Source organism: Lepisosteus oculatus, chromosome 14 (genome assembly GCF_040954835.1).
Source record: "Lepisosteus oculatus isolate fLepOcu1 chromosome 14, fLepOcu1.hap2, whole genome shotgun sequence".
NCBI lineage: Eukaryota > Metazoa > Chordata > Actinopteri > Semionotiformes > Lepisosteidae > Lepisosteus > Lepisosteus oculatus.
The window spans coordinates 54,695,940-54,705,133 of NC_090709.1; positions in this window are offsets into that span (position 1 = coordinate 54,695,940).

Consider the following 9,194-nt stretch of genomic DNA (forward strand, 5'->3'; position numbering starts at 1 on the left):
CAATGGTGAACGTTCTTCCACGTTCTGCTAGAGTATCCACTGGGTGGGCTTTATCAATTGGCTCGGATAGGTCATCAGTGCTCCGTCTCCAGAAAAATAATCAGCACTGTCTTTTTTCTGTGCGCATGACCGTCTTTTAAAACATATAAAATCACGAGTTCATTGATTTCTCCAAATAACAACAATACATTTTAACCCTTCAATCCAGTAGTTTTACTCCAAGTAAAAAGCAGCGCAATATATAGAAAGATGACATTCAAAGATTTCAACGTTCTTATTGGATTGCCTGTATGCAGATATCACTCAGAATTGCTAATATGATTTTAATTCAGTTTTTCTCTACTACTTTCAGAGTCTTTTATTGACCTTGCTGAAGCAGAGAAGTGACATAATCACAAATGCAACCAGTTGTGCAGCTGTTTCTGGTTAATAACGATTAATGCGAAAAAAAAAAAACAGCTCCTTGCATTAAGAGTCCTCCCTCTGGATTCCTCTGAAAGCTGCGCGAATTACTCACTGCGTGTCCTGTACTGTGTAGCACAGTGACAAGAACGCCTTGAGTTTTTTTCCGTATGTGAAGGAAAATGCAAAAGAGCATGAAAAGTATTGATGGTATAAAATATCCATGGTACAACTCAAGAAAGAACTGAAGGACAAAACAATGACATTTGATGATTACAAGAGAAACACAACCGTCCGAACATGGGCTTGGATCCTGACCGCTTGCGTTAAAAGACAAAGCAAAGGATATAACCTGTAAATGTCTTCATGTCTTACAGTTTATGAAATACCACAATTTCTTACTTTTTTGATAATTTCTTACTATTGATAGATGCTTTTTTAAATTTTAACAGAATCACAATTACAAACAAATGGGGTTAAACTGTTATTCACATACTCTAACGAAGAGAAACGTTAGTGTCTTCCGGTGTGTGAGCCCATCTCTCAAAAAATAAAAAAATAAGTTCTATAAATTGAATTGTTCTATTTTTCAGGCTTGCATAGTCTTATTCATATTTCAGTTAAGCCTTTTCCTCTGTAGTGATTTCATTTGATATTAAAATTAGTCCTGATTTACAATTTTTGGACATGGTTCATCTTAAAGAATTTTGTAATAAGTTTCAGTTTAGGAAAATCGTGCCCAGAAGCTACCAAAACTGGTAATGTTCACATAATGTGTAAAGCAAAAGCAGCAGTTGGGGTGGGAAACAAAAGGCATTTCTTGGTATGAATCCTTAAACTTCATAGATGGCGTTCTAGGACTTCTCGCTTCAGATAAAGCTGTCAATACATCATAGATTTCTACTCAATCAATATCAGCAGTGTTATCACTACCGAACGCTAAATATAGATCCTGGCAATAATTCATGAGTTGTTTGTTAGAAAATTGTTTATGGCTTTTTTAAAACATATTTTCAATACCAGACAAAAAGTCGAAAGTTTCAATTTCATGCAACTGATGAAATCTCTCTTCGATGGAAGTTATAAGTACAGTACATCCAAAATACTGCGGAATCAATCAAATGTACATGTTTCTTGTGGATCCAGAAGATCATTTTGAGACTCAAAACATGCCTGTCTTTTCTTTTTTCGAGGACGAAGGAGTAGCAGCAGGAGTAGCAGTAATGGCAAGAACGTGTTTAGAGTTCAGCACTTCTCATTTCTAATGCAGAGCCATCGACTCGGAAAGCACCGCCCGCGATAAAAGAAATTGCAGAATTGGTCTGTTCATGCTGCCTACACGCTTTGAATTGCTGGCATTTTCTGCAAGCATTCCTTTTTGAGGGTTCATGAAATTCCTCACATTTGAGCCAACACTAAAATATTTCATTCGGGGTCGCCTAATTCATAGTGCAAACCGAATCTACAGGGGAATGCTGTGGCACATGAAGCCGTTTGTTATTCTGTTGTGAGGTGTGAGGGGCGGAATGCAAATCGAGTTGGTGAATAGAAAATGAAACAGGAGTCACTTCTTGAGCTACGAATTCCAAAAAGTATGAAAACCTGTGCATTTTAACAGTGCAGAATACTCACAAATTGCACTGAGTTGCTTGCTTTCTTCTGCTGCTTTTATATTTCAGTCATTCACTGTCAGCTAGCACTGGAACAATTCAAGAGAGGTAAAAACGGAAGCTGTCAGGAGTGGGATTTGAGCCTACACCTCCATTTGGAGACCAGAACACCCAAGCCAGCTGGAAAGACACATGTCCTTGAGTCTGGTGCCTTAGACCACTCGGCCACCCTGACAAGCGAAAGCAAGTGGTGTGCTGAATGCACCAGTAGTTGACTAAACTGAGTTTCTTCCCTGAAATTATTTGCTTGCGAAGACCCAAGTTGCCTTGAATGGATCTTGGAAATCAAATATACGGATGGATTGTTATTCGGTTGTGAGTTTTGAGGGGCGTATTATAAATTGAGTTGGTGAAAAGGCGCTTTTTGTTAGTCTGTCGGGAGGCTGCACAAGGTGTTTAGAGGGAGAATTCTAAAAGGCAGGCTCTCTATGTTTAACATCAAGAAAGATTTTTTTTTCTCAATGGAAATGCTCTTTGGCGCTTTCAGCTTTACGTAGGGAACAACGTCTGCCGAGACCACTTTTGAGCCAGTGCAAATGGTAATGTGCCACCAAGTACATTTAATATTGGCTGTGGTAGCGAGCTGCTTTTGTTTGTGAAGCTTTTACTTCTTTAAGCTGAATCATCGGCAGGAGTAGCTTATTAAATCTTTGCTCATTGCGCTCCATCAGAAATACCTTGTCCATGTTCAAAAGAGATCAGGGGATTTACTTCATGCTTTCACATCGCATACCTTACACGAAAGATTTAAATGGGGAATTGATTGTGCTTCTTGATGTTGTTCCTGTGGTTGCCTTGGTTACAATGGTGAACGTTCTTCCACGTTCTGCTAGAGTATCCACTGGGTGGGCTTTATCAATTGGCTCGGATAGGTCATCAGTGCTCCGTCTCCAGAAAAATAATCAGCACTGTCTTTTTTCTGTGCGCATGACCGTCTTTTAAAACATATAAAATCACGAGTTCATTGATTTCTCCAAATAACAACAATACATTTTAACCCTTCAATCCAGTAGTTTTACTCCAAGTAAAAAGCAGCGCAATATATAGAAAGATGACATTCAAAGATTTCAACGTTCTTATTGGATTGCCTGTATGCAGATATCACTCAGAATTGCTAATATGATTTTAATTCAGTTTTTCTCTACTACTTTCAGAGTCTTTTATTGACCTTGCTGAAGCAGAGAAGTGACATAATCACAAATGCAACCAGTTGTGCAGCTGTTTCTGGTTAATAACGATTAATGCGAAAAAAAAAAAACAGCTCCTTGCATTAAGAGTCCTCCCTCTGGATTCCTCTGAAAGCTGCGCGAATTACTCACTGCGTGTCCTGTACTGTGTAGCACAGTGACAAGAACGCCTTGAGTTTTTTTCCGTATGTGAAGGAAAATGCAAAAGAGCATGAAAAGTATTGATGGTATAAAATATCCATGGTACAACTCAAGAAAGAACTGAAGGACAAAACAATGACATTTGATGATTACAAGAGAAACACAACCGTCCGAACATGGGCTTGGATCCTGACCGCTTGCGTTAAAAGACAAAGCAAAGGATATAACCTGTAAATGTCTTCATGTCTTACAGTTTATGAAATACCACAATTTCTTACTTTTTTGATAATTTCTTACTATTGATAGATGCTTTTTTAAATTTTAACAGAATCACAATTACAAACAAATGGGGTTAAACTGTTATTCACATACTCTAACGAAGAGAAACGTTAGTGTCTTCCGGTGTGTGAGCCCATCTCTCAAAAAATAAAAAAATAAGTTCTATAAATTGAATTGTTCTATTTTTCAGGCTTGCATAGTCTTATTCATATTTCAGTTAAGCCTTTTCCTCTGTAGTGATTTCATTTGATATTAAAATTAGTCCTGATTTACAATTTTTGGACATGGTTCATCTTAAAGAATTTTGTAATAAGTTTCAGTTTAGGAAAATCGTGCCCAGAAGCTACCAAAACTGGTAATGTTCACATAATGTGTAAAGCAAAAGCAGCAGTTGGGGTGGGAAACAAAAGGCATTTCTTGGTATGAATCCTTAAACTTCATAGATGGCGTTCTAGGACTTCTCGCTTCAGATAAAGCTGTCAATACATCATAGATTTCTACTCAATCAATATCAGCAGTGTTATCACTACCGAACGCTAAATATAGATCCTGGCAATAATTCATGAGTTGTTTGTTAGAAAATTGTTTATGGCTTTTTTAAAACATATTTTCAATACCAGACAAAAAGTCGAAAGTTTCAATTTCATGCAACTGATGAAATCTCTCTTCGATGGAAGTTATAAGTACAGTACATCCAAAATACTGCGGAATCAATCAAATGTACATGTTTCTTGTGGATCCAGAAGATCATTTTGAGACTCAAAACATGCCTGTCTTTTCTTTTTTCGAGGACGAAGGAGTAGCAGCAGGAGTAGCAGTAATGGCAAGAACGTGTTTAGAGTTCAGCACTTCTCATTTCTAATGCAGAGCCATCGACTCGGAAAGCACCGCCCGCGATAAAAGAAATTGCAGAATTGGTCTGTTCATGCTGCCTACACGCTTTGAATTGCTGGCATTTTCTGCAAGCATTCCTTTTTGAGGGTTCATGAAATTCCTCACATTTGAGCCAACACTAAAATATTTCATTCGGGGTCGCCTAATTCATAGTGCAAACCGAATCTACAGGGGAATGCTGTGGCACATGAAGCCGTTTGTTATTCTGTTGTGAGGTGTGAGGGGCGGAATGCAAATCGAGTTGGTGAATAGAAAATGAAACAGGAGTCACTTCTTGAGCTACGAATTCCAAAAAGTATGAAAACCTGTGCATTTTAACAGTGCAGAATACTCACAAATTGCACTGAGTTGCTTGCTTTCTTCTGCTGCTTTTATATTTCAGTCATTCACTGTCAGCTAGCACTGGAACAATTCAAGAGAGGTAAAAACGGAAGCTGTCAGGAGTGGGATTTGAGCCTACGCCTCCATTTGGAGACCAGAACACCCAAGCCAGCTGGAAAGACACATGTCCTTGAGTCTGGCACCTTAGACCACTCGGCCACCCTGACAAGCGAAAGCAAGTGGTGTGCTGAATGCACCAGTAGTTGACTAAACTGAGTTTCTTCCCTGAAATTATTTGCTTGCGAAGACCCAAGTTGCCTTGAATGGATCTTGGAAATCAAATATACGGATGGATTGTTATTCGGTTGTGAGTTTTGAGGGGCGTATTATAAATTGAGTTGGTGAAAAGGCGCTTTTTGTTAGTCTGTCGGGAGGCTGCACAAGGTGTTTAGAGGGAGAATTCTAAAAGGCAGGCTCTCTATGTTTAACATCAAGAAAGATTTTTTTTTCTCAATGGAAATGCTCTTTGGCGCTTTCAGCTTTACGTAGGGAACAACGTCTGCCGAGACCACTTTTGAGCCAGTGCAAATGGTAATGTGCCACCAAGTACATTTAATATTGGCTGTGGTAGCGAGCTGCTTTTGTTTGTGAAGCTTTTACTTCTTTAAGCTGAATCATCGGCAGGAGTAGCTTATTAAATCTTTGCTCATTGCGCTCCATCAGAAATACCTTGTCCATGTTCAAAAGAGATCAGGGGATTTACTTCATGCTTTCACATCGCATACCTTACACGAAAGATTTAAATGAGGAATTGATTGTGCTTCTTGATGTTGTTCCTGTGGTTGCCTTGGTTACAATGGTGAACGTTCTTCCATGTTCTGCTAGAGTATCCACTGGGTGGGCTTTATCAATTGGCTCGGATAGGTCATCAGTGCTCCGTCTCCAGAAAAATAATCAGCACTGTCTTTTTTCTGTGCGCATGACCGTCTTTTAAAACATATAAAATCACGAGTTCATTGATTTCTCCAAATAACAACAATACATTTTAACCCTTCAATCCAATAGTTTTACTCCAAGTAAAAAGCAGCGCAATATATAGAAAGATGACATTCAAAGATTTCAACGTTCTTATTGGATTGCCTGTATGCAGATATCACTCAGAATTGCTAATATGATTTTAATTCAGTTTTTCTCTACTACTTTCAGAGTCTTTTATTGACCTTGCTGAAGCAGAGAAGTGACATAATCACAAATGCAACCAGTTGTGCAGCTGTTTCTGGTTAATAATGATTAATGCGAAAAAAAAAACAGCTCCTTGCATTAAGAGTCCTCCCTCTGGATTCCTCTGAAAGCTGCGCGAATTACTCACTGCGTGTCCTGTACTGTGTAGCACAGTGACAAGAACGCCTTGAGTTTTTTTCCGTATGTGAAGGAAAATGCAAAAGAGCATGAAAAGTATCGATGGTATAAAATATCCATGGTACAACTCGAGAAAGAACTGAAGGACAAAATAATGACATTTGATGATTACAAGAGAAACACAACCGTCCGAACATGGGCTTGGATCCTGAACACTTGTGTTAAAAGACAAAGCAAAGGATATAACCTGTAAATGTCTACATGTTTTACAGTTTATGAAATAACATAATTTCTTACTTTCTTAATAATTTCTTACTATTGATAGATGCTTTTTTGAATTTTAACAGAATCACAATTACAGACATTTGGGGTTAAACTGTTATTCACATATTCACATATAATTATGAGACTCAAAATATGCGTCTTTTCTTTTTTTGAGGACAAATGGATTATTGAGGTGTAAAGATGGGTTCAAAACCAAAATCATCTGCTATTGCTGCTGTTTCTTCAAATCCTTTAATTGATCATTGATAACGAGGAATAATATTATACAAGTTGTGGTTTTCTGTGAATTGCCAATTTTATTGTAATTACATCTTCGTTTACAGATGACTTGCATGTATCACAAGGTATTACAGATGCAGCAATTCAAAATGGGTGGGGTATTTCGCGGCATACCCCGGTGGGCGTTTCGCGGTGTCACGCAGTATCACGCGGTTAATCGCGTCATTTGACGTCATCCCGGAAACTATCCGGCGTCACCTTGTAAAACCGCCAGGGGGAGCTTAACCTCTCATGTACTGCATTTGAGCTTTTAATTTTGAACTGTGTATTACAGCATGTTAATCATCAGTCATTAAAATGTTGGTATATTTTATGAATGCAAGATTGCTCAGTTGGACAAAAGTACACAACCTACCTTTATCAGAAATTTTTATGCATCAAAGCCTTTACCGAAGATATTACTAATAGTATTAATAATGGATGACTTTGGACAAGCTGTATACTCAAAGTATAATTTCTTTAGCACATTTGTACAAGCACTCGGAATCTGTCCAAGCCATACTTTGTCAGGCATTTTGTTTTACTTCAACGGGCATAAAAACTTCCTTGCTTTTAACAGGGCGTTTCATAATTTCTAACTACGAAAATGATTTAAAATGCGACACTTATCATTCAACTAGAGCTCAAAATATCACAAGGATCCTCAAGAGCACAGCAAAGACAGTATTAAAAGATACTTGTATGTAGCAACGCTTTCTTTTCCGTATACCAGATTTTATGGAACGACTTCAGAGGGGTGTCAGCCAGTCAGATTAAAGGAATCGGTACTTTAAAGGAAAAATACACGCTGGTATTCCATTTCTCCCTAACGATTTTAAGCATCGAAGTATATAACTAGCATGTGAAATAAATGTGAAAAAGTGGTAGTTTTAAGCTTTTCTGCTAATATAATATGGAATCGCGTATCTAAAGAATTTAATAACGATATGATTATATTCGTGTACTGCGACAGGGCTGTGTAGGGCTGTTTCGCCTCTCTCTTCATGCATCTTCCCTTGTAGCCTACTGGTCTACGTGCCCAACTATCAACTCACGGGTTGTGTGTTCAAATCAAGCTTGTGCAAACGTTTCTTTGAAAAAATAGAATAGCGATATTATGGACAATCAATTGACTTTTATATTTCAAAATATCACAACATGATCGATTCTAAGTCATTTTTGATAACAATGAATAGTCACCTTCTTCCCTTCTGACAATGGTCCCTGTTTCTGCTTCCTGCTTCTAGTGTGTGTGTGTGTGCAATAGAGTAAATTTTTATAGAGAAATGCAGGCTGGACAGTATGCGTTACAATATAAACATTTATATTGATTTAAATTGTGTTCTGATTTAAATCGCAAACGCGAGTTTAATTATATGTGTTTTTTAATCATAATCAGGCTAATGCAACATAAATTGATACAGTATCTTTGTCTTCTAAGTATCTTAATAAACTTTCAGCATACCTTTCTACCCGTTTAGATTTATATTTCTTGGGATTTTGGGATCAAACGTGGAAGGATTAGATTGTAATCGTTTTTATTTTTCAAATATGAGATTGTATTTCTGAATGTTATGTTACACCTACAGTAGTTCACTGCTTTAAATACATCGAATTAAGAAAGTTATGTGTAGCACTTTAGATATTTTTTTCTGAACCAGGGAAAATCTGATCATGTTTCTCTATAACAATAATAAAAAACATTATTTTACATATCACCTTTAAAAGTGGCATCTCAAAGCAAAAAAGTAGATGGGAAAAACAGTTAAAAGGGACCAAAGTAAATACCAGACAAACACAAACGTGTTTTTAATAAAATGCTTTTATTCATTCAGCAGAGAGTGAGAGGGACATCCAGCAGGGAGAGACACACACACACCGGTTTCCATTGACAAAATTGTTTTTTTTCAATTCCTCTTGTCTAACAGGAATGTTTTGTTGTGGACAGACTGTTAGACTAGAGGAAAAGAGCGCCTCCTTCTACGAAGCATTTCCTTGATCCGATCACTAATTCTTTTCCAGTCGCACGCAGTAAGGGTTGAGAATCTCCGATTCACCATGCTACTAATGGTTTCCCGGAGATTGCAAGGCAAGGCACTTTTGCCTCTGGACCCATCGAAATTTACAGACGTGGTCCACCCCCAGTAAATTTCAAAAGTCACAAGATTTCGAAACACGAGGGCAGCGTAGTGGTCGGCTCTTGCTTTCCCGTCTATGCCGATGCACTGCAAGTACAACCCCCCCCTCCATCTCCTGAGTGATGGGTAACAGTTGGATATCTGGGAGAATTATTCGTCCCACTGGCGTCTGTGAATTCCGCTCTGTAAATGGTGCTTCCTGGGGGGAGATAGACGGCGGGGACAGCATCAACAAATTCCTGCGCGGTGGTGAGCGGAGA